Source organism: Leopardus geoffroyi, chromosome C1 (assembly GCF_018350155.1).
Source record: "Leopardus geoffroyi isolate Oge1 chromosome C1, O.geoffroyi_Oge1_pat1.0, whole genome shotgun sequence".
Classification (NCBI taxonomy): domain Eukaryota; kingdom Metazoa; phylum Chordata; class Mammalia; order Carnivora; family Felidae; genus Leopardus; species Leopardus geoffroyi.
In genome coordinates, this window is record NC_059328.1 from 88,890,835 (window position 1) to 88,913,706 (window position 22,872).

At 34.3% G+C, this 22,872-nt stretch overlaps 1 pseudogene; it reads left to right on the top strand.

Annotated features, from left to right (window-relative positions):
* Nucleotides 1-3,875: 3,875 nt before the first annotated feature.
* Nucleotides 3,876-5,638, top strand: LOC123596831 (annotated as a pseudogene).
* The last annotated feature ends 17,234 nt before the right edge of the window (nt 5,639-22,872 follow it).

Below are 22,872 nucleotides of genomic sequence, written 5' to 3' on the forward strand. Positions count from 1 at the left end.
GCTATGTCCCCAGTAGGAAAAGAAACATGTTTGTTAACCAGCTAGCAATCTCTGCCACAGCTAGCTTTATGAAAAAAAAATCCAAAGAAACAACATTTTGAGGTCTAAAATTTCCAAGTTAAGCTGTGTAATTAACCCACTTTTTCCCCAAAACATATCCAAATTACTTTATTTTTAATAATTTGATTATTATCCTTCTTAATAATTTTCCTTAGAAGTCAATATTTAAGGGGCTCCTGGATGGCTCAGTTGGTTAAGTGTCCGAGTTCAGCTCAGGTCATAATCTCACAGTTGGTGAGTTGAGCCCCGCATTGGGCTCCATGTTAACAGCTCAGAGCCTGGATCCTGCTTCCAATTCTGTGTCTCCCTCTCTCTGCCTCTCCCCTGATCATACTCTCTCTCAAAAATAAATAAACATTACAAAATAAAAAAAGAAGTCAATATTTAAAAAAATAAAATACTACATAGTACTAATTAATTTTGTCTTTTATTCAAAAGCAAAATGACTTTTTTAGTACTGAGTTACCACAATATGCTGAAATATTCTATTTATATAATCATCTCTCCCACTGCAATTTAAACCATTCTGTGCAGGAACTATATCTTTTTCATCTTATGTATCCTTAGCATCAAAAGGGCACAATAAAACTGTTTAAACTGTTGAAATATAAATTATCTCAAATGAAAATGAAGTAAATGTTTTAAATCTTCTCATGTATACATTTTATTGAATAGGTTTAAGATTGTTATAAGAGGTTTTTTTGTTGTCTTTTGTTTTTTTTGTGTTTGTTTTTTGTTGTTGTTTTTGGGAGCAGCATGAACTTGGTTTGTCTTAGAAGCTACCAGGGAAGAAAAACAGGAATCTGAATACACTTGTAGAAAATGTGTTCTTTCCCTAACCAAAGCCTGAGCCCAGTGCCAGAATTAATATAAAACACCTGCCCTCAGTCTCATACCCCAATGTAATGGTTAGTTTTATATGTCTGCTTGACTGAGCTAAAGGATACCAAGATAGCTACCCTCACAGATCTGTGAGGATCTGTGTGAGTTTTTCTGGAAGAGATTAGCATTTGAATTGGTGAACTAAGTAAAGTAGATGGCCCTCCCCAATATGGGTGTGTGTCACCCAACTCTCTGAGGGTCTGAATAGAATAAAAAGGTAAGGAGAGGGCAAATTCTCTCTGTGTTTGAGCAGAGACATCCATACCTTCCTTCCCTGGGACTCTGGGGCTCCATGTTCTCAGGTTTTGGGACACAGATTGGAATTTATGCCATAGGCTCTCCTGGTTCTCAGGCCTTCAGACAGACTCAGACTGAATTACAGCTCTTGGTTCTCAAGTTCATAGACTGCAGGCTATGGGACTTCTTGGTCTCCATGATTGCATAACCCAAGTCTCACAATAAGTTTATATATATACAGCTTATAAATTCTGTTTCTTTGGGGAGCCCTCACTAATATATCTATCCTTGGTATGAAGAAGTGTTAGCTGCCAAGAGTTACAAATGGCTTCACTAAAACTTATTTCATTAACAGAAATGAAGAATCAACATACTTAGTAGGTTTGTTGCTTCCCAAATAGGGCTCCAAAAGTAAACCCACTACCTGTTTCTAAGACCTCACCTTTACCCCCATTGTGTAGGGTCAAAAGAAGATCTGGAGTTATACTTTTTATGAAAGTGAATTAATGAGATGCTAAACATTATCAGCCAGCAGGCTCTGACCCTTGAAAAGAGGTGTAGACCATGGATTTGTCCTAAGGATGACAGTGAGGAGCAGCCGTGGCAGGCTGAGGTGGTGGAGGCAGAGTGCAGAGGCTTGAAGGATGGTTTTAGTTGAAGAGCATTATGGACTTGAGCAAAAAACCATTTTCTGCCTCAATTTCTTCATCTATAAAATGAGAAGTTTGGACTAAATGAATTCTAAGGTACTTAGAGAGTTCTAAACTCTCTAATAAGCATACTAGTTAAGAGCTTTTGCTCTGGATAAAGTTCTGGAGCTGAATATGGACTCTGGCTCTATAAGCATGGGTGAGTGATTTAATCGCTCTAAATCTTAATGTCCTCATTAACAAAATGGAGATACTAATAACACTTTCCTGATAGGTTAGCATAGTGCCTCACCTATAAAAATAGCCAAATGAAAGGTAGTTATTAAAATTTCTATTCCTGGATATCAGGCTCTCCAAAAGGAATACTCTTTCAAATACCTCATTTGTGTAAAATCTGAAAATCAATAGGATCATTATGAGAGTTAAGAGATAATGCATATGAAATGATTCTGTATAAAATAAAGAATAGACACTGTTATTAATTGCAGTGTATTTATCCTCCAAGAAATTGACCTTACTTAGTAACTATGAATTTAATCATCACTTTCTTCTCACCCTGTATATATGCTATATGTGACAGGGAGGGTTTCATAAAGATCCAATCTAACAGTTTGATTCAAAACAGTTAAATAATTTTTTTTCTTTACTGGAATTAGAGGCAAGGACCAATTGGGGGATACAAATGATTTACAGTCTTTCATTCATATGGATGAATGTTTACATGCTAAAATATATAGTTTTGAAATAATGAGAATCAGTGAAAAATGGGAAAAATTGAGTGGGCCTTTTAGGATAAGTAACACTTCCGTAATTCTAAATTTTAGCAATGCTATAATGGAATGGGGTGAGGAAAGGGAGCGGTGGTGGCATTTGGGTGTTGGGGGAACCCATGACCACAAGAAAGAGAAGAAAAGTGCAAGATACATTGAAGGAAACTTCTAAAAGTAATTGTCAGGCTGGAAATTGAAGTATTAAATTAAATGAAATCAAGTTCCCAAACTCATGATTATGAAAAATAAGTGGAGTTTTAGGGAAAGGCTTTGTGGAAAAGGTAAAAATGAGACTGGTAGACCAGTGCTGCACAGATAAATGGGCAGGGGAAAATAAGTTTATGTCCATGTGACTTCCTAGAATTAAATATGTGCTTCAGCAAAGCTTTATCTCTGAAATACTAAACTTACAACTTTTAGTTTTCCTATTGTCACATCTCAATAAATATTCACCAAACAGGAAATTAAAAAGAAATATTCTGTGTGAATTGAAATGTACTTTCAAATCTCTGTTTTTGATACCCAAATATACCTAATTTTGTTGAAGGTACCAGGTACTCTGAAGTTAGATTTCACAGGAAGTTGAGATTCTCCGTTCTTTCTTGAACTCAGTGAAATTCTTCAGCAGTGTAAATCCCTTTGAAGTCAGGTCGATATGCCAATGTTGAATCAAATTTTGTGAACTTCAAAGCTCACTCTGTTGTGGAGGATATCCTGGTGAGGCTAGATATTGCAAAAAGAAATGAGACTATGACTTGAACATTTTAACTAACTTGGTTTCTAAAGTACTATTTCAGGTTTCTTATTCTGTGAATATTCATATTTTTCATATACTTAAAATATTTAATACTATAGTATTATTACCATATTCCAAAATTTTACTTTATGCTTATTTGATCCACAGAAGTCTGATGAACTTACTTTAGATTGGAATTTTACTTTACTTTTATCTTACATGAAGGAGTTTGGGGAAGAGCAAAGAATTTAGTAGTTTAGAAGCTTCATGAAGACTTCAGCTATGTGTCCTTAAGTAAAGTGCATTCAAAAATTAATTTTAAAAATCTATATCACGAAATTTTTATTAGAATATATAATAATGTGTGTATAAATGCTTGCCATTCAATTATAGTAAATTTAAAACATTTTAGTAAAGTTAGTTTCCTTTTTTTCCCCATGAAAGACTAAAAATTTTCAGGACCACAAATGTTCAGATTAAAGTGTTTAATTAATCACTCCAAGTGGTTAATATATGGTCAATATCTCCCATTGTTATAATGAGATACTGCTATATTAAAATACTATTATAGAGTCTTCTTCAAACAAGTCAAAAGCAATTACAAAAAAGTGACATTAAGCCTTCCAATACCACTTGAGAGCAAACACTTCCTATTTAATTAAATGACCAGATCCATTCTTTATCAAATACGTATTAAGAGTAAATTCTGTTTTAGGCATTATTTTCAAAAAAAAAAAAAAAAAAAAAAAGAAACAGCTCTTCCTGTGCTGGTTAGCTATGGTGGATGTGAAGATCCTGAATCCTGAGGCTGAGGTGGCCCAAGCTCAGGCAGAACTGACAGTCAACATCAGTGTGGTCTGAGGGTCAGGATTTGCTGAGGACCAACTTGGAGCCTAAGTGAGCCATGGAGATGCTTATTTCTGGTACCAGAGACATTAAATTTACTAAATATGGTAATGTGATGCTTCATGAAATACAAATTCAACACCCAACAGCTGCCTTACAAGGCAAAGTAGCAACAGCCCAGGATGACATAACTGGTGATGACACCACTTCCAATGACCTAATCATTGACAAGTTGCTGAAACAGGCCCTCTGCATTTCTGAAGGTCTTTATCCCAGAATAACAGAAGGATTTGAAGCTGCAAAGGAAAGGCACTTCAGTTTTTAGAACAAGCCAAAGTAAACAAAGAAATGGACAGGGAAACATTTATAGATGTGGCTAGAACATCTCCTCGTACTAAAGTGCATGCTGACCTTGCTAACGTCTTAACAGAGGCTGTAGTGGACTCCATTTTCACCATTAAAAAACAAGATGAACCAATTGATCTCTCTGTTGTTGAGATCATGGAGATGAAACATAATTTTGAAACTGATACAAGTTTAATCAGAGGTCTTGTTTGAACCTTGGGGCATGGCATCCTGATGTGAAAAAAAAAGATGCATATGTCCTTACATGCAATGTGTCATTAGAATATGAAAAAATGGAAGTAAATTCTGGCTTTATTTTACAAGAGTGCACAAGAGAGAAAGAAACTTGTAAATACTGAAAGAAACTCATTGAAGATAGAGTTAAAAAATAATAGAACTGAAGGGGGCGCCTGGGTGGCACAGTCGGTTAAGCGTCCGACTTCAGCTCAGGTCACGATCTCGCAGTCCGTGAGTTGGAGCCCCGCATCAGGCTCTGGGCTGATGGCTCAGAGCCTGGAGCCTGTTTCCGATTCTGTGTCTCCCTCTCTCTCTGCCCCTCCCCCGTTCATGCTCTGTCTCTCTCTGTCCCAAAAATAAATAAACGCTGAAAAAAATCATTAAAAAAAAAAATAATAATAGAACTGAAAAAGAAAGTCTGTGGTGATTCAGATAAAAGATTTGTTGTTAACCAAAAGGGAATTGACCTCATTTCCTTAGATGCTCTAACAAAAGAAGGCATAGTAGCTCTCTGTAGAGCTAAAAGAAGAAATATGGAAAGGCTGACCCTTGCTTGCAGTGGAATTCTTTTGATGACCTAAATACTGATTGTTTGGGACATGCAGGACTTGTCTATGAGTATGCATTGGGAGAAGAGAAATTCACCTTTATGGATCAATGTAACCATCCTCACTCTGTCATTTTAGTGGTCAATGGACCAAATAAGCAAAATTCACTCAATCAAAGATGCAATAAGAGATGGCTTGACAGCTGTTAAAAATGCTACTGATTATGGCTGTGTAGTTCCAGGTGCTGGTACAGTGGACATGGCATTGGTAGAAAATATAAGCCTAGTGTATAAGGCAACACCCAGCTTCTTCACTCCAGCACTTTGATTGCCAGCAACATTCCCCTGGTTGATATCATGTGAGGTGGAATGTCTTCTCTAAAAGATGAATTGAAGATTCCCTTGTGTCTTTTGAATCATGAAGACTCTACAGAGTGATCCTAAGAATAAAGCTATGCAATTTTTGTCCAAGCTTCATATGATTTTCAAGGGAATTTTCTTTTCTCATATGAAAAAAAGAGAGAACACTGACGCTCAAATTCTGAAGTTTTGAAAATACAATTACAGATTTTTTTTTTAATTGCACTGCAGTGTCCACACATTGAGCAGTCCATTTTTACCCAATGAACAGGATAATTTGCTTTAGCTTCAGTGATATAAAAGTACCATATTAGATAAGTATATGTTATCTACCTTGTTATTAAATGTTCCTTGAAAAACATAAATAAATAGGGAGAGAGAGATAAATAATAAATAAGCAAGCAAACAAATACCTCTGTCCTTGTGGAGCTTATATTTTATAACATTTATGTGTGTAAATATATATTACATATATAAGTTATATATTTTTAATATGTAAAATTATGTATAAGGATAAATATAAAATCATTTTATTTATTATAATTTATTTTAAGTAAATTATATAACAGTAGGAATTCTTATAGAAGAAAAAAAAAAAAAAAACACAGAGCAGGATTAGGTGTTTCAGCACGGAAGGAGTCCCTTGAATGGAGGTTGAATTCTACACAAAGCTGGAAGAGCAAACATTATGAATTATTGGGGAGAGTAAAGCAGAGGCAATGACAGTGGGAAGGATCTAAGGCAGGAAGGGGTCATTTCAAGTGTTTGACCAGCATGGTTTTTTGGAAGCAAGGAGGAGACTAACAGGAAATGAGAAGGTGGGGATAATTATGTAGGGCCAATAAAGCTATTTCAGAATTTTCAATTACATCGTGAGTGAATTAGCAAGAGACATGGGTAGGATTTGTGGGGAAGATGGAATTGTTTTGGTTCATTGTTTGAAAGGACAGCTCTGACTGCAATGTTGAGAATAAACATCAGAAGGACAGGGGTGGAGCAGGACAGCAGTGAGAGGCTACTGCAGTCATCAGAGGGAAGGGTGAAAGGGGCTCCTCTGGGAGTGCCCTCAGGGTAGGAGGGGGAAAGTGGTCAGGTGCTGATCATACTCTTAAAGTGGAATCAACAGGGTTACCTGTGGGGTTATGCATGGCGCATAAGATGAAGTGAGGAGTCACAGATGACCTGTAAATTTTTCTTCCATGATGAAAAGGACTAAGTATATTTAAAAGACAGACATCTGGGGTGCATCTGGATAGCTCAGTCAGTTGAACAGATGACTTTTTTTTAATGTTTATTTATTTTAGGGGGAGGAGATGCAGACACAGAGAAAGGGGGACAGAAGATCAAAAGAGGGTTCTGAGCTCACAGCAGTGAGCCCCATGCAGGGCTTGAACTCATGAACTGTGAGATCATGACCTGAGCCAATATCTGGCACTTAACTGACTGAGCCACCCAGGTGCCCCTAGCAGCTGACTCCCCCAAGTGTCTGACTCTTGATATGGGCTCAAGTCTTGATATCTTGGTGGGATCAAGCCCCCACCCCCACACAGTACACTTGGGATTTTCTCTCTCCCTCTCTCTGCCCCTCCCCTACTCCCACACACACTTTGTGTCTCTCAAAAACAAACAAAAAAACAAACAAACAAAAAAGACAGACATATTGGTGGTAATTTAGGTAGGCAACCATCATGATTCTTATAATTTGGTCTGGCCCAGGTCACAGCGTTGCATTTCTGGGATCATAGAGTATGAGTTAACCTACAACAAGAAGCTTAGGGGGACCAATATTTTCATATATATCTTGGCACAAAGTATAATTTCTGATACCTCAAATTGAATGAAACCCTGCCAAGCAAATTCAAAGAAAATATTATCCCCCAGGTTTTTAGTCTTAATAGCTGGTTTTTAATAAAATGGATAGGTTTTAGAGAAAGAATTAAATGTATTGGAAAAAATGAATTGCCAGAACCAGTGGAGTTTTAATTATTTAGATAATTAAAGTTGTCTTTTGAAAGGTATTGTATGGAATGAGTAAAATAAAATATCAAAAACAATTACTTTTAGAGGCAGTTAACACTAAAACCAGAATCTTACAAATTACCCAAAGCAATTTAGTTTATAGTGGGTGAAGGAATGGTTAAAGTGTTTTTGCAACTAAATAGATTTTGGTTAAAATACAAATATCCAATATACTTAGCTATTTTTAGCTTCCTTCTCTTCTCAACAAATGAGATAATAATAATCACCTTATAGAATTGGTATATGATGATATATGCAAATACTTGCAATAAAATTGCCTGTAATTATGTATAAAATATATACAAATTACTTAGCACAGTATTTAAATGTCTAGAATGTAGGCACCCACATAGCCAACATTCTTTTTCCTTAAAAAATTAAATTCTCATTTTCTTTTGGAAGAGAACCTCCTTGCCATTGAATAGGATCTATTGAGACTATAGTCTGGAATGGTGTCAATTAGGGCTGCTAAACTGTTATAAAAAAAAACATAAACACAAAAATATGGATAGTTCCAATATAGTAGAATTGTTATTTGTCATTTACATATGAGTTAAGGATAGGTGTTACAGGATGTGGGAAGCTCTCCTCTGGATAGGGATTTGGAGATTTATGATAGATCTCATTTGATGACTTTACCAACCCCTAAAGCTTGTTGGACCTCTGTATTCAGTCAGCAGAAGGGTAGAACATGGAGGAATGTTGTCTACTTCTTAAAAGACTACGGCTTTTGGGGTGGCTCAGTCAGTTAATCATCCAACTCTTTGATTTCAGTTCAGGTCATGATTTTGAGGCTTGTGGGTTCAAGCCCCCTGTGGGACTCCGTGCTGACAGTGTGGAACCTACTTGGGATTCTCTCTCTCTCCCTCTCTCTCTGCCTCACACCCACTCTCTCTCTCAAAATAAATACATAAACTTAAAAAAAAGAGAGATTAGAGCTTTTTGTGTATAGTTCATTGACAAAAATTAGTCCTATGGCCATACCTAACAGAAAAGGGAAGCTGAAAAATAGACTCCTCAGCTTAAGCTATTTCTCAGCTCTAATTTTATATACTGTAAAAATGAAAAAGGAATTTTGGTGGATGTTATCCAGTCATTGAACTATACCCTAGGTCAAATGTAGCACCTGAACGAGTATTAACCAAATATACATTATCTTCTTTTTAACTATATGTTTTTAGAGTTGTTTTCTTAGTGGTTGATCTATGAATTATAGAATATATCTCAATTTATCAAAATCTACCTCATATTTATACATACAATTTCAGTGAAATATAGACAAATTTTTTCACTATAGTTCCCTTCACTTCCTTTGTGCTATTATTGTCAAATATGTTACATCTATATATGTTACTAATCCAACAATATAGTGTTATAATCATGGCTTTATATAATTTTAAGTCTCCTGAAGGAACTAAGATAAAAAAAGAAAAATATATTTATAACTGTTTTTTTTTTTTTTTTTAATTTACTTTCTTATTTACCATTTCTGGTATTCTTCATCTTTTACTGTGGAGTAGAGTTAATATCTGATGTCAATTCTTTGCTACACAAGAGCTTACTCCTCCCTCCCCTAATTTGTGCTGTTATTGTCAAAGAAGATATGTGCCTATATGCTATAGGGCTAACAATTTGATTTCATAGATATTGTTTATGGTGTTATTTTTAAAAATCAATAAAGACTAGAAAGGAGAAGAAATATGTAGTCACACTGTCTTTTTGCTACAAAATTACCTTTATGGCAAAATTTATATCAATTAGAATAACTGTCTGGTGATGCTTGCCTTTAGCCTGAATAACTTCCTTTAGTGTTTCTTGTAAGGCATGTCCACTAGCAACAAATTCTCTGTTTATTTCACACTTGCCTTCATTTTGAGATAGTTTTGCTGTGTATAGGATTCTTAATTGACAGCTCTTTTTTTAAAGAACCTTGAATAGGTTATCCCACCACCTTCTGGCCTCTATTGTTTCTGATGAGAAATCAATGGTTGATCTTATAGGTATTCTCTTGTATATGATGAATTGTTTCCTCTTGCTGCTTTTAAGATTTTCTCTTTGTCATTAGCTTTCAACATTTTGACTATGTTTATGACTAGTTATGGATCTTCTAAAATTTATCCTACTTGGGATCTTTTGAGTTTCATGAATGTAAAAATCAATGTTTTTAATCATATGTGATGTTTTCAGCCATTATTTCTTTGAACAATTTTTATGCTTTTTCCTCTTCCTTCTTTACTTCTGGTACTCACATTAGGCATGTTTTGATACTTTCAACGATGTCCTAAATGTCTCTGATGTACCATTAATTTTCCTGCATTCTTTTTTTTCTTTCAATTCTCTGTTTTATATGTTCTGATCATCTATCTTCAAGTTTGTTTATTCTTTCTTTTGCCAGCTTATGTCTGCCCTTTTAGAGAATTTTTCATTTCCACTGTAATTTCCAATTAGTCTATCATACCTAATATATCTAACAGTACTAATATTTTCTAGGGAAAAAAATCTTAACACTCTTTCACCTAGTAATAAAATTTCATTCGAATCCAGGTTTTTCACCATTACAATCTAGGTAGGCAAAAATTAACAATATTCTGTATCATGATCTCACCTTCTATCATTTTCAACCATCAAAAATACTGCAGTGTGGTGCAGTGGTAAAGAAGTGAGATAAACCTTCAGAAATAGTAAGTTAAAACGTTAAAGCTACTGCTTACATGATAAATCAGAAAACTACAAAGCCGGTTCAAAACTCAGTTCTTCAGATGGTGATAATGTGTGCCTTCAATTCTTCAAAATATTATAAAAATAGAATAACTTCATACATACTAAAACTTTATAAACCATAAAAATACACATAAATATTTAATTTTATTAAAATAACTAGAATAAAATATTTGTGTAATAAAATTCCACAGTGCAACAAATAATACATGTAATATTATGTAACATATTTTATGTAACATTTGACATACTTATCAAATTAAGATAAAGTGCAAACTATATGAACTCATGGTTAAATATACCTACTCAGTTGGCAGTGTTACTCAGAAGGATAATGATATTTATTGCAAGGTAAAAATTTATCTGGGCTACTAAGAGAAATAAATGTCATAAGGTCAGTGATTCAGAGGAGTATATTCAGAGGTCAAAAATCATTATGGAGATACAGCAAACATTAGGAAAGAGAGACTACAGAATTTGTCATTTTAGTTGCCCAAAAGTGAGGGTCTTAAGAACAGGGGATACATTGTGACCAGATTAAGCTTAGGTTAAACTGTGTATACCCTGAGATGGCATTCCTCCATCAAGTTAATATTAAAATAAGAAAAAAGCCCATGTAAAACTTTAAATTAGACATTCCTGCACATTCCTCCTTTAAATGAGATAGTTTGCCAGTAATATTGCAAAATAAGCTAAGTATATTTTAATATGCCTGTGCTCTCTGGAGAAATGCTGGTGAAGTGTATATGAAAGGTCAAAGACCAGGCAACGATTGAATAGAAAACAACTATAAAATAAAACTCGAGAACTAAAGTGGGAGTGAAAATAAGTTATGACTATAACTTTCCCAAGTGAGATTCACTGTAATTCAAAATGATGAATTAACACTTCAGTAAAAAGTGCTTTCAACAAATGGCCACTATAAAATGGGGATGTTGGGGAACATCAAGTATTTGAATACAATTTTGGAAATATAATATTTATTCTCAGAATATTTTTACTAAAAGAGTTTACCTCTCTTTTATCCATCCATTTGTCAATTTAACAAATATTTATTAATTTGTACTCTATTAAGTTATGGCGATACAAAGAAGACAGCCCACTCTTTACACTCTTAACTCATGTGTAAACACTTGCCCAGTAAAAAGACATTTAGAAACAAATATAATTCCACAAGAACACACTGTATATTATACATTACTATTTTTGGTGGATTTGAATCAAAAGTTAGCCTTAATGCATGAGTATTTTCTATCAAAATTTTGAATCCTTATAACACTCACAATTTTGGGATACTATTTTATTCGTTGACATTCATTCACCCAATCATATTTGTATAACACAATCTTTTTTTCTTTCCTTTTTTATTCTTTAAAAAAAGAAGAAAGTATGAAAATATGCCAAAATTTTAATGCCAAAGCAAAGAAATTTAAGTGATGGAAGTTGTATGAATTGTTTATAAGTAAACATTTTATATAATTATTCCTTTTTCTAAGTCTTTTACTCCATGTGGCTCACTTCCTTGAAATGAAAAACATATATTTTTTGCATGTATTTGTCCCTACAGACATGCATCTTCTTAAACAAGTTTTATTCAATAAAATATTTTGTACCCCTAAAACTTTCCTTATTTTACTAGATTGTAAATCTGTGAAAGCACAATGCTTTTTAATTCCACGGATTGTCAATTAATTGCCTGCTGAGATTCTGCCCTTGTAGCCAGCTGAACCACCACTGCTCTGAAAATTGAATGGAGCTATTTGCTCCAGTTGTAAGTTATACCCCTATGCCAGATAATCCACAAATGATTAATTCTTAAGTTATACAAGAAAGGTTTTGCATTTCTTTTGTGGAATTGATTTTCACTGTTGGCTACTGAGAATATTATTACAAAGCGCCATTTATAATGTTTTTTAATATAATGCGGTGAATTTACCTTCCTATTCTCAGGGACCTGAAATTTGAAGTTGATTGAGCAGCTCTTGTCATTGTTTTTTTAACAAAAGATTATATTATTTGAGAAAAAAAAAATGGTAGTCATTGCTTTCAGATTACTGTGTGACTAGGAAAAAACACATTTTGGAAAGTGATAGGATGTGTTTATTAAGAACAGCAGGGGCGCCTGGGTGGCGCAGTCGGTTAAGCGTCCGACTTCAGCCAGGTCACGATCTCGCGGTCCGTGAGTTCGAGCCCCGCATCAGGCTCTGGGCGATGGCTCAGAGCCTGGAGCCTGTTTCCGATTCTGTGTCTCCCTCTCTCTCTGCCCCTCCCCCGTTCATGCTCTGTCTCTCTCTGTCCCAAAAATAAATAAAAAAAAAAAACGTAAAAAAAAAAAAAAAAAGAACAGCAGCCTCTCTTTAAATCCACTATTTTTACCTTACATGTTAGTTAAAGCAATGTGCATACTTCAACAGATTGACTCATTGCAGAAGTAGACAGCTATTGTCAGATACACACAGTATTTGAGCCGTAGGCCCTTTCTTGCCAGCAGACCTATAACTCCTTAGGCATTAAGTGTGACGGCAACACCTGCTTCTTTCTTCATAATTGTCCTTTCCTTAATAATGTATTCATTTGCAATATTGCACCATATAACACTTTGTGCCCAGTAAAACATGGAGTTGACGAAAAAAAAATATAATGATGATGGAGTTTTGTGCTACTATAAACCGTTTAATAGAGTATGAAAGTGAGGTGAATCTCCGTTCTGATTTTTATCGCACAGATTACTTAACTCATGACATGATTTCAAAGGTTTAGAGGCAATAAACCTGACCTTGTCTTAAGTGTGCAAAAATACATAAGCAGCACATATTCATACTTATAGCCAAGGGCATAGGAGGCAAAGACACTACAACTCATTTCCATGTCTTGCTTAAATAATTATCTGTTAACCAATTTAGATCATACAACCAATAAAAGTGAACACAAAGACAATCCCTCAGTGTGTGGAGTTACTAGATTGAAACTGAGAGAGAAAAAAACCAGTGCCCTTAGCCTTTCATGTATTCAAACAGAAAACTGAAGAACACACTCCTAAGAAGGAGTCTTCCTATTTCATAAAGTCAGCCAGGATTTGTATTCACTCTGTGTTAGGTGCTGTAAAAAGCAAGGAGATAGAGTTCATTCATCCAGACATCCAGTTACCCATTTTTAAATTAATTTAAACCAGACATTGATGTTCTTAAGATCCCATGTGAACAAAGCAGAAAAATCCCTGCCCTCAACTTGCTTATAAGATTAAGCAGAGGATGAACAGGAGCCAAATTTTAAAAGGCCTATCATGCTGAATTGAGGGGATTAGAGTTTATAAAGAAGTTGATGAACAGTCATTGTAGGCTTTCAAGCAAGGAGTAACATAATTAGATTTTCTTTAGAGAAAGATAAAACTTTGTACCTGGCCTGTAGATGATAAATAGTCATTAAACTATTTTAAAGAAGACATTACCATAATCACATTTGCATTGAAATAAAACAACTTACTGAGAAGTGATTTGGAGAATGGGAGAAAAGCAAAATTGGAAGATGAGGAGGGATTATATTTATACTGTTAGAGTATCAAAGAACCCAACAGCATAGTAAATTGGGGGTTTGAGAGAAATTATTTGATTTGTATAGTATTAAGGAGGTATTAACAACACGGATTAGGAACTGATAGCACCTATAATACGGTAAGGAGGTAGGCCAGGGTAATATGATGGGGGTGGGAGAAGCTTGGGAATTAATGACAAGATAATTTTATACATGGTATCTCACATTGCAAACAATGTTACAGATCTTTCTTGACTTATGATAGGGTTACATCCTGATAAACCCATCCTAAACTGAGAATATCTTAAGTTGAGAAAGCATTTAATTCACCTAACTATATCATAGCCTACCTTAAACATGTTTGGAATGCTAACATTAGCCAATAACTCGACAAAATCATGTAACACAAACCTATTTGATAGTACAATGTTGAATATCTCATGTAATTTATTGGATATTGTACAGAAAATGAAGAGTGGAATAATTGTATGGGTAATGAATGGTTGTAAGTATATTGGTTGTTTACCATCGTGATTGTGCCACTGCCCACCACAGAGTATCTTACTACATATCCCTAGCTTGGAAAAAGATCAAAATTCAGAATTTGAAGTATCGTTCTACTGAATGCATATTGCTTTTGTGCCATCATAAAGTCAAAAAATTCTAAGTTGAACCATTGTACATCGGGAAACATCTGTAATTCTAAACATCTGTAATTGAAACAGCTACCACTTTTCACTGGCCCCTTTGCAACAGATTACTGAAAATAATGACCTTTGCTACCTCCAGTTCCTCCTTTTCCATCCTATCTAATACCATCTAATCAAACTTTCACAACAAACCATTACTAAAACTATACTTATCAACATAATTAATGATTTCCAAGCTGCTAAATTCAGTGGTCAAGTCTCTCTTCATTTTGCTTGGCCAATGAGTAGCATTTAACATAGCAGACCATTGCTTCTGTTTCAAAAGTATTTCTTCATTTGGCTTCCAGGGATCTATATTCTCTAAGTTTTCTCCTATCTCACTTCCTTTCTCACTCTTTCTCATTTCCTTTATTGGTTTCTTCTCTTTCCACCTCCTAATGTTAGTGCTGCTCAAGGCTTGTTCTTTGTCCTTGTCTCACTTTATATTTACATTATTGATTACTTCCTCTGGGCTCATGGATTTAAGTATCATCTACATGGTACTTATTACCAATTAATATTTCCAATCCAAATGCCTTTTTGAACCCGAGACACATATTCAACTGCTTACTTAATATCTCTACGTGGATGTTTAACAGCCTTTTTTAATTCAAAATTTTCAGAATGTAATTCCTGCTCTTTCCCCTTCCCAACCACCCACTATCACTTCAGGCTGTTTCAATTACAGCTTTCCTTCATCTTAGTTGATGTCATTGAAATTCTCAGTGGCCCAGACCAAAAAATTGAAGCCATTCTTAAATCCATTCTAGTTCTCATACTTCACAGGTCATCAGGAATCCTGTCAGTTCTGCCTTCAAAATGTTTCTAGAATCCTAGAATATATCTCACCCTTTCCACTGCTACATTTGTAGTGGAAAGATCTTTATCCCTCATCTGCATTGTTGCAGTTGCACCCTACCTGGAATCCTTGCTTTCACTCTGCCTCTGTAAAATCTCCTCTTTAAAAAAAGGCAAAGTGAACCTTTATTTTTTTAATTTTTATTTTTTTTCAAAGTGAACCTTTGATATAAGTAAGTCAGTTATGTAATTCCTCTGGTCAAAAATCTTCAGCAGTTCCTTATTCCACTCAAAGTCAAAGACTTACATAGCAAACAAAGCTCTAAAAAAATATGGTATTCCTAGGGACCCTCTGCCTTCATCTTCTACAATTCTTTCCCATGTTGAGTCAGTTTCAGCAACACATATATTTGCTATTCCCTGAAAATATAGATCTACTTCTGTCTTAGAGACTTTGCTCTAATTGTTTCTTCCTGAAATCTTCTCCCTATAGATACCTTCTTAGCTAGCATCCTTACCTTGTTTATGGCTTTGTTCAGATTTTATCTTCTCAATGAAGCCCATCTTGACAACCATAAAGCAACCTGCCTGACAAGAAGCAGAGGGGAGAGAAGAAAGGCCAGGAGTGTAAGATGCCAAAAAAACCTTACCGAGAGATCTTTTTTTTTTTTTTTTTTTTTTTAATTAGTAAGGAATTGAGAGTGAGAAAAACACCAGATCATATAAGAGCTAAATGGATCAGTTGGGTTTAATAGAAAGACCTTGCTTGTGATCTTAGCAAGAATAGTTGATTTGGATTGACAGGGGAGAAAGCCAGAGTATATAGGATACTTTGCCGTGGGATATATATAATCAGTTAACGTAAAACAACCTGAAATACCCCAAAATTCACGGACTAGCTTGTCTCCACCTATTCCACTCCCATTTTCTCTTCAGGAAAGGATGGTGAAATCCTTCTTCCTTATTCATATCATGAGCATAATAATACCTGACTGATACCTGATTGTAGAATCTTATGTGGAGTCTTAATTTGGAAGCCACTCCTCTTCTACCAGACTGTTGTGCTATTATATTTTGCAGGAGGAAAACAGACTCTGGGCCAAATAAGGTAACTAAAAGCAAAATAAGCCTGCCATCCTTTGAAAAGTCTACTTAAATTTCCATTATTTGAAATGATAGCAAGGTGATGTCTTTGAAGACCAAATATGTCATTTTATAGATTGATAAACCAACAGAATATATTCCAATGTGCCATTGTTTGAGGCATTCGTGCATATGTTCAAAATATGGATGATCTAACCAATGTGGGAGTGACAGTTCTTTTAATAAAAGGTACAAAAAGTCAGTAGCTGTACCCAGCAGGTCCCTTAGCTTTGGGTTCAGCCTGCTGTTCCTTCAAATTGAGGGACCATCTCTAATTGTTATACCTCTGTGGACTGTTTTGTTTTGTTTTGTTTTTTCCTCTCTCTCCCTACTGACAATGTTATGTTGAAATAGTGTTGCAGAATGCTTTGGAAGTATTACTCATATGTTTCTTATGGAAAAGACACATAGGGAAAGCAAAAGTCACACTGGAAAAACAACCTCTAAGAGTTTATGTTACAGCATCCATTGTTAATATATCCACAACCTGTCTTTTTAATGTAATACCCTTGAAGTTTTAATTCCCAAATTTACCTGTCCATTTAAAATTTAATTTTTTCCTACTTCTTATACCAGAGAATGCCCCAAATAAAGATGTTTGATGAGGATACTCAGTAATCAATGTTCACTATGTCTTAATAAACTTGGTTTTGCAAGGTCAATGATAGGGCTTAAGATTTGAACACTTGCACTAAGTTGTTTTAAATACAAGACATCAGAAATCCAATATTTTAGCTCTTTATTTCATTAAAAGTATACCCTTAATTAATAATAGCGTGAAGTATTTAACTGCCTGCCTATTACCAAGTAAAACAAAAAAAAGGGACTGACTTTAGAACACTTTTAAAGAAATATAACCACCTGAGTACAAGTTAACAACTTCCAATTTATCAGCCATCTGGCTGCAACATCTGTTGCCAGTAGATTGCCAGCGTTCATTTGCAAGGTCTGGATTACCAGGTGGGGTAAAGAAGAATTTCCTCAGTAGAAGAGGATCATTCCTTGGGCAAGAGTATACATATAACAGTGCCTCTCCTGATTAGAAGCTCATAATTTATTGCTACATTTAATTATTTTCTGTTTGGAGCAATGATCTGTCCTATTGCTCTTGTCCCAGTTTGGGTTAGAAGACCAGCTTTGACCTGCACCAAGTGAATTGATATGCCATTGCTGAATCACTTATCAATACACAACATTTGAGCTCTGCAAACTCTTGAGCAGTACTGTAAAAGGAGACATTGGGTATGCAGAAATGAATACCGGTTCATTCTGTTAGGGATAGCGACAATAATCAAAGTACAAGACAGACTGTAGAAGAAGAAGGAAAGTGGAAATGAGCTGGGCCAGAGCATTGCTTTGATATGGAGCCTGTTTTTGTTTGTTTGTTTGTTTGTTTTTTGTTTGTTTGTTTTTGTTGTTTTTTCGTTAAGGTAACAAATACAGAAAGCAATTTAGTAGGACAGTGCCTTGAATGTGACACAGATATAGAGTTTAAAATGTTAAGTGATAGGACATAGGGAAAGAAGCTAATAATTACCATAATAATCCAAGGTAGAGCTGTGCCTGTCATCCTGGAATCTGGATGTTGGATTCTTAACCTGTATTTCTGCCTTTTCTCATTATTTCTCTGCCAAACGATGACTTCTTTTTCTCCATATGTTTACCTAACACTTGGCTACAGAGCTCTGCACATTTTCCCACTTACCTCTGGTTGAGGCCAGGGGAAACTACCACCTTTCTAGGGCTTCTTTATGTTTTATTTCATTTTAATTTTTAAAATACCTGTTACCAACATTAAGATACAATTTTTTTTCCACTTTTTCTCTTATAAGTTAAATCCTCCTTGTTAGAACTTCCCATGTTCTCTACCTCAGTTCTCAATCCTAAATAAATTCCCAGCACTTGACCTAGTTTCCCTCACCCCTGTTTATAATAACTGATGTTTGTCCCAGAAAAATTTCTCTTTCTCTACAGCCCACTTGACTTTTAATTTGAATGGTTGCCTAGAATATTCAGCTTCAGATGGATCCCTGGTCAACTACAGTTTTCAGTATCTTAGCTGATGTTCCTCACTCCAGCATTAACTTTCTGATCCCCATATCTGGTTGATTTTTGTATGCTGTTGAGCTGCCCCAGGTTTTACTCCACACTGTGTTACCGTCCATGTCCTTACCATGAAAATGTCTTGTCTGTGATCCTATAAAAGGAATTTTTTTATTAAGAATAAACCCTTAAATCATAACTTAGCCATTGTAGTGTAGAGCTTTCCTCAGGCATGCTTCTATTTTCTTCTTACCCCCAAGATCAGCTCTTGCATAGCTATTTTCATAAAGCTCCATTTAGGTTCCCAACATATTTAATTTAATGATTTTGCTCTTTCAAGGATAATAAACTTAAATTACTTTAGAAAGGTTACATACTTATGTGAAGCCCTGATACATAAGTTGATGAATGAAGAATGTGTATTTCTTCTGTATATTCAAATACAATAACAACAAAATGTCCCTCTAACAACCACATAGTAATTTCTCTCAACTAAAATGTCCCCTGAGTACAAGCAGAAAATCAGGAAAAATAGTTTTCAAAATCTATTTAAAAGTATTGTCAAACTACCAAGGCAGCAAGACACTGTGGATCCAAGATTCTGAGGAAAGAAAAACACAGGAGCTGAGTGAGGTATTGACACCATTTTTCACCTGTGGAGTGTGCTGTTTCATAGTGCAGCTGCAAAGATGAGAAGTTAAGAACTTAATCAGTTTCACTGGGCCCAGTGGACAAAAGTTGGAATTTAGGGCTTGACAAGGAGAAGAAGCTCTGATAAAGATACCAGGCCTTTGGCTAAAACCCTGCAGGCAGTATCCTAGGAATAAGGAGACCATACTTTAAGTGTTTATTCCCTGATTGGATCTATGTGATCCAATCCCAGCCTATTTGTTTTTCAGGAAAAAAAGATAAATACCTTTGGAGGAAGTAACATCATCTAAATAATCAAATTTTCTTTTCACTATTTCAACTATAATGTCCATTATTCAACTAAAAAGAAAATAGTAATGAGGCATAAAAGAAAGCAAAAGACTGACCAAATAGCAATAGAAAAAAGAAGAGAAAATGAAAATAGACCTAAAGGGATTCAGATATTAAAATAATCAGGTAATGACTTCTAAAAATGTGTGGTTCATAAAATGAAAAATAGCAAATAATTAGAAAACATAAGAAATAAGTACATGAGAACACTAAAGTTAAGAAACACAATAACCAAAATAAAGAATTAAACAGAGTTCAACAGCAGATGAGAGATACTAGAAGAAAAAAAATTGTTGAACTGTAATATAGGTCAGAAGAAAATTACCTGACTGAAACAGAGAGATAAAATGATGGACATCTACAAAGGAGTTAGATATATTAAGAATATGCTGGAAAAAAATGAAAACAACAACAACAACAACAACAACAACAACAACAACAAAACACTTACATAATTGGAGTTGAAGGAAGAAAGAAAAGATTAAGGAGAGAAGACTGAATATTTGAAGTGATAATGCCTGAGATATTTTCCAAACTGTCCAGTCACAGATTCATGAAACTATATGGGCCTCAACTAGAAAAAAACAAAACAAAACAGTCTACTCATATAAATTGTAAAAGTCTGAAAACAAAATATAAAGGGAAAAATCTTAAAAGCATGTATGAGTAAAGGCATACTGGTTTCAAAGACTGACAACTGACTTCTTAACACAAACAGTGGACAATAGCTATTTTTGTGGGTTAACTTTAAAAAAATGTATTAATACTGTATCTATGAAACCTCAGATCTTCTGACTCTAAAAACAAATATTCTTTCTACCAAGACATTATAGCATTAAAATTCATTCATCTGTAATCTCTGGTGAAAACATTTATTTAACCCAAATTTTCTCATTTATGACCTTATACATCTTAAATAAATATTGTTAAGTCCCTGTATTATATTTCTTAGTAGACACTGTAAAGGGAAAGCTTTAAGTGGTGGGTGCACTAACATCTGTGAAATGTCTATGGTGAAATTTATTATTTGTTAGTTACTGATTTTTCTGTTAATAGTATCTAATAGAAAAAGTTTGAATTTTGGAGCTGACAAAATGGAAAATTAACACCTTGAGGTTTTTGTCTATGTGTATGATTCAAGGCATTCTATTTGTTATTTAGGAGTTTTAGCTTCCTTGTCTTAAAATGAAAATTTCTTAGAAGATAAAATGTAGGTATAATTTAAAAAAGTTTTATTTTCCCTATGAAATGTAAAGCAATATTCCATTAACAAAATAGTTGCTTTGTTTATAAAATTCTACTTCTATTACTTGCCTAAATTTGGACTGAAATTGTTTTGTTTATTGGTTTCTCTGTCATATATAAACAATGCATTTTATTGTAAAATGTGCACAATACACAAAGATGAAAATGAGGACAATTTTCCCTTATTTTACCTTAATTTTACCACACATGCAAACAATTCTATATTTTTTCTGCATATGTTCATACATATTAATATATATATATACATATGTCTATGACATGTACATACTAATATACATATATAGATATGTCTATACATTGTATATATGTGTGTGTATATATATAAAATTGTATACACTTAATTCTGGTTGATCCAATAAAATATGTCTTTATATTAAATTTTCCATCTTGTGATTTCTCCTACAATTATTTTTCCTAGGTGAATATTGAGAAGACTAGTTTTCAACCTGAACATACAGGTCTATTCTCAGGGCCAATTTCTATACTGTACCAATTCTAAAATATTTGTTGCTTTCAGATTAATGTATCCATATAATACTGCATTGTAATGCTGTCTCTATACAAAACTAGACTATCCTATAATAAATTTCCTAACCATTTTTAATCTCAGTTTCTACATTTATGAAATTAGGATTAGTAATACCTATCTTTCTATGTTATTGTGTGCGTTATATATAGGTTACATAAGTTACTGAAATCTTTAGTACTCATTTATTAAGTATCTATATTGTTATTGTTGTTCCTTGTGGGACATTTTTTCTGTTGTACTCCAATGGAAAACAGTGTGATGCATAGCGACATTTCCAAGAATTCCCTCTTAACGCACTTGTGTTTCAGCTCAAGGCTCAGCTAGACCCTGTGCTGGTTTCCCACCCACTAAAATAGATTTAATTAAACAAACACAAACTATCAACAGAAAAGAACAAGTGTTGGCAAAGATGTGGAGTCATTGGAACCCTTATGCTTTGCTGTTGACAATGTAAAATGGTGCAGTCACTGTTTAAAACACTTTGCTCCTCAAAAAGTGAAACGGCAGTTCCAAATCTAGGTATATACTGAAGAAGATTGAAAAACTTGTGTTTACATAAAAACTTGTACATGAATGCTCATAGCAACATTATTCATTATAGACAAAAGTGGAAACAATCCCAGTGTTCATCAGCAGATGAACGGTTAAACAAAAATTAGTATATCAATATAATAGAATGTTACTCAGCCATATAAAGGAATGATGTGCTAATACATGCTACAATACGGATGATCCTTGAAAACATTATTTTAAATGAAAGAATTCAGACACAAAAGGCCATATATTATATGATTCTATTAATGTTAAATGTACAGATTATGTAAATCCATAGGACCAGAAAATAGATTAGTGGTTGCCAGGGGCTGGGGGTGTGGAGAAGAAATTGAGAGTGACTGTTAACAAGTCAGGGGTTTCTTTGGGAGTGATAAAATATTCTGGAACTAAATGTACATCTCTAGGAATATACTAAAACCACTAAATTGTACATGTCAAAGCCTGACTTTTATATGTAATTAAATAGTTGTAGCTTTTTTTTTTTAAAAAAAGAAAGAGTTAAGGCTGAAAAACAGGAGATTGTTCAATAATAAAATCTTTATGGCCACACTAAGGAGTGAGAATTTATTCTGTTGGTATTAAGTTCTCCATAAAGCGTTTTAAGCAGGAAGGTAACAAAGTTTCATATTTAGCTAGAGTGCATTATCATTACTTAGGAGATCTAGAACAAGATGTACAGGTAATTGGGATAGAGAACAACATAGGAAATAGCAGGGACCCACATAAAATATAGACGAATTAGGAATTAGAAGGTCGATTTAAGTAAAAAATGGATAAACCAATGGTTTATAAATCAACTGTGTTGAGTAGGTGATATGTCACTAATTCACAATAAATGATTATAAATAATTCAGTGTTTTTTGAATTATGTAGAGTAATTCACATTTGATAAAATTAGCAGATGACAAAATGTCAAATTTTAAAAATATG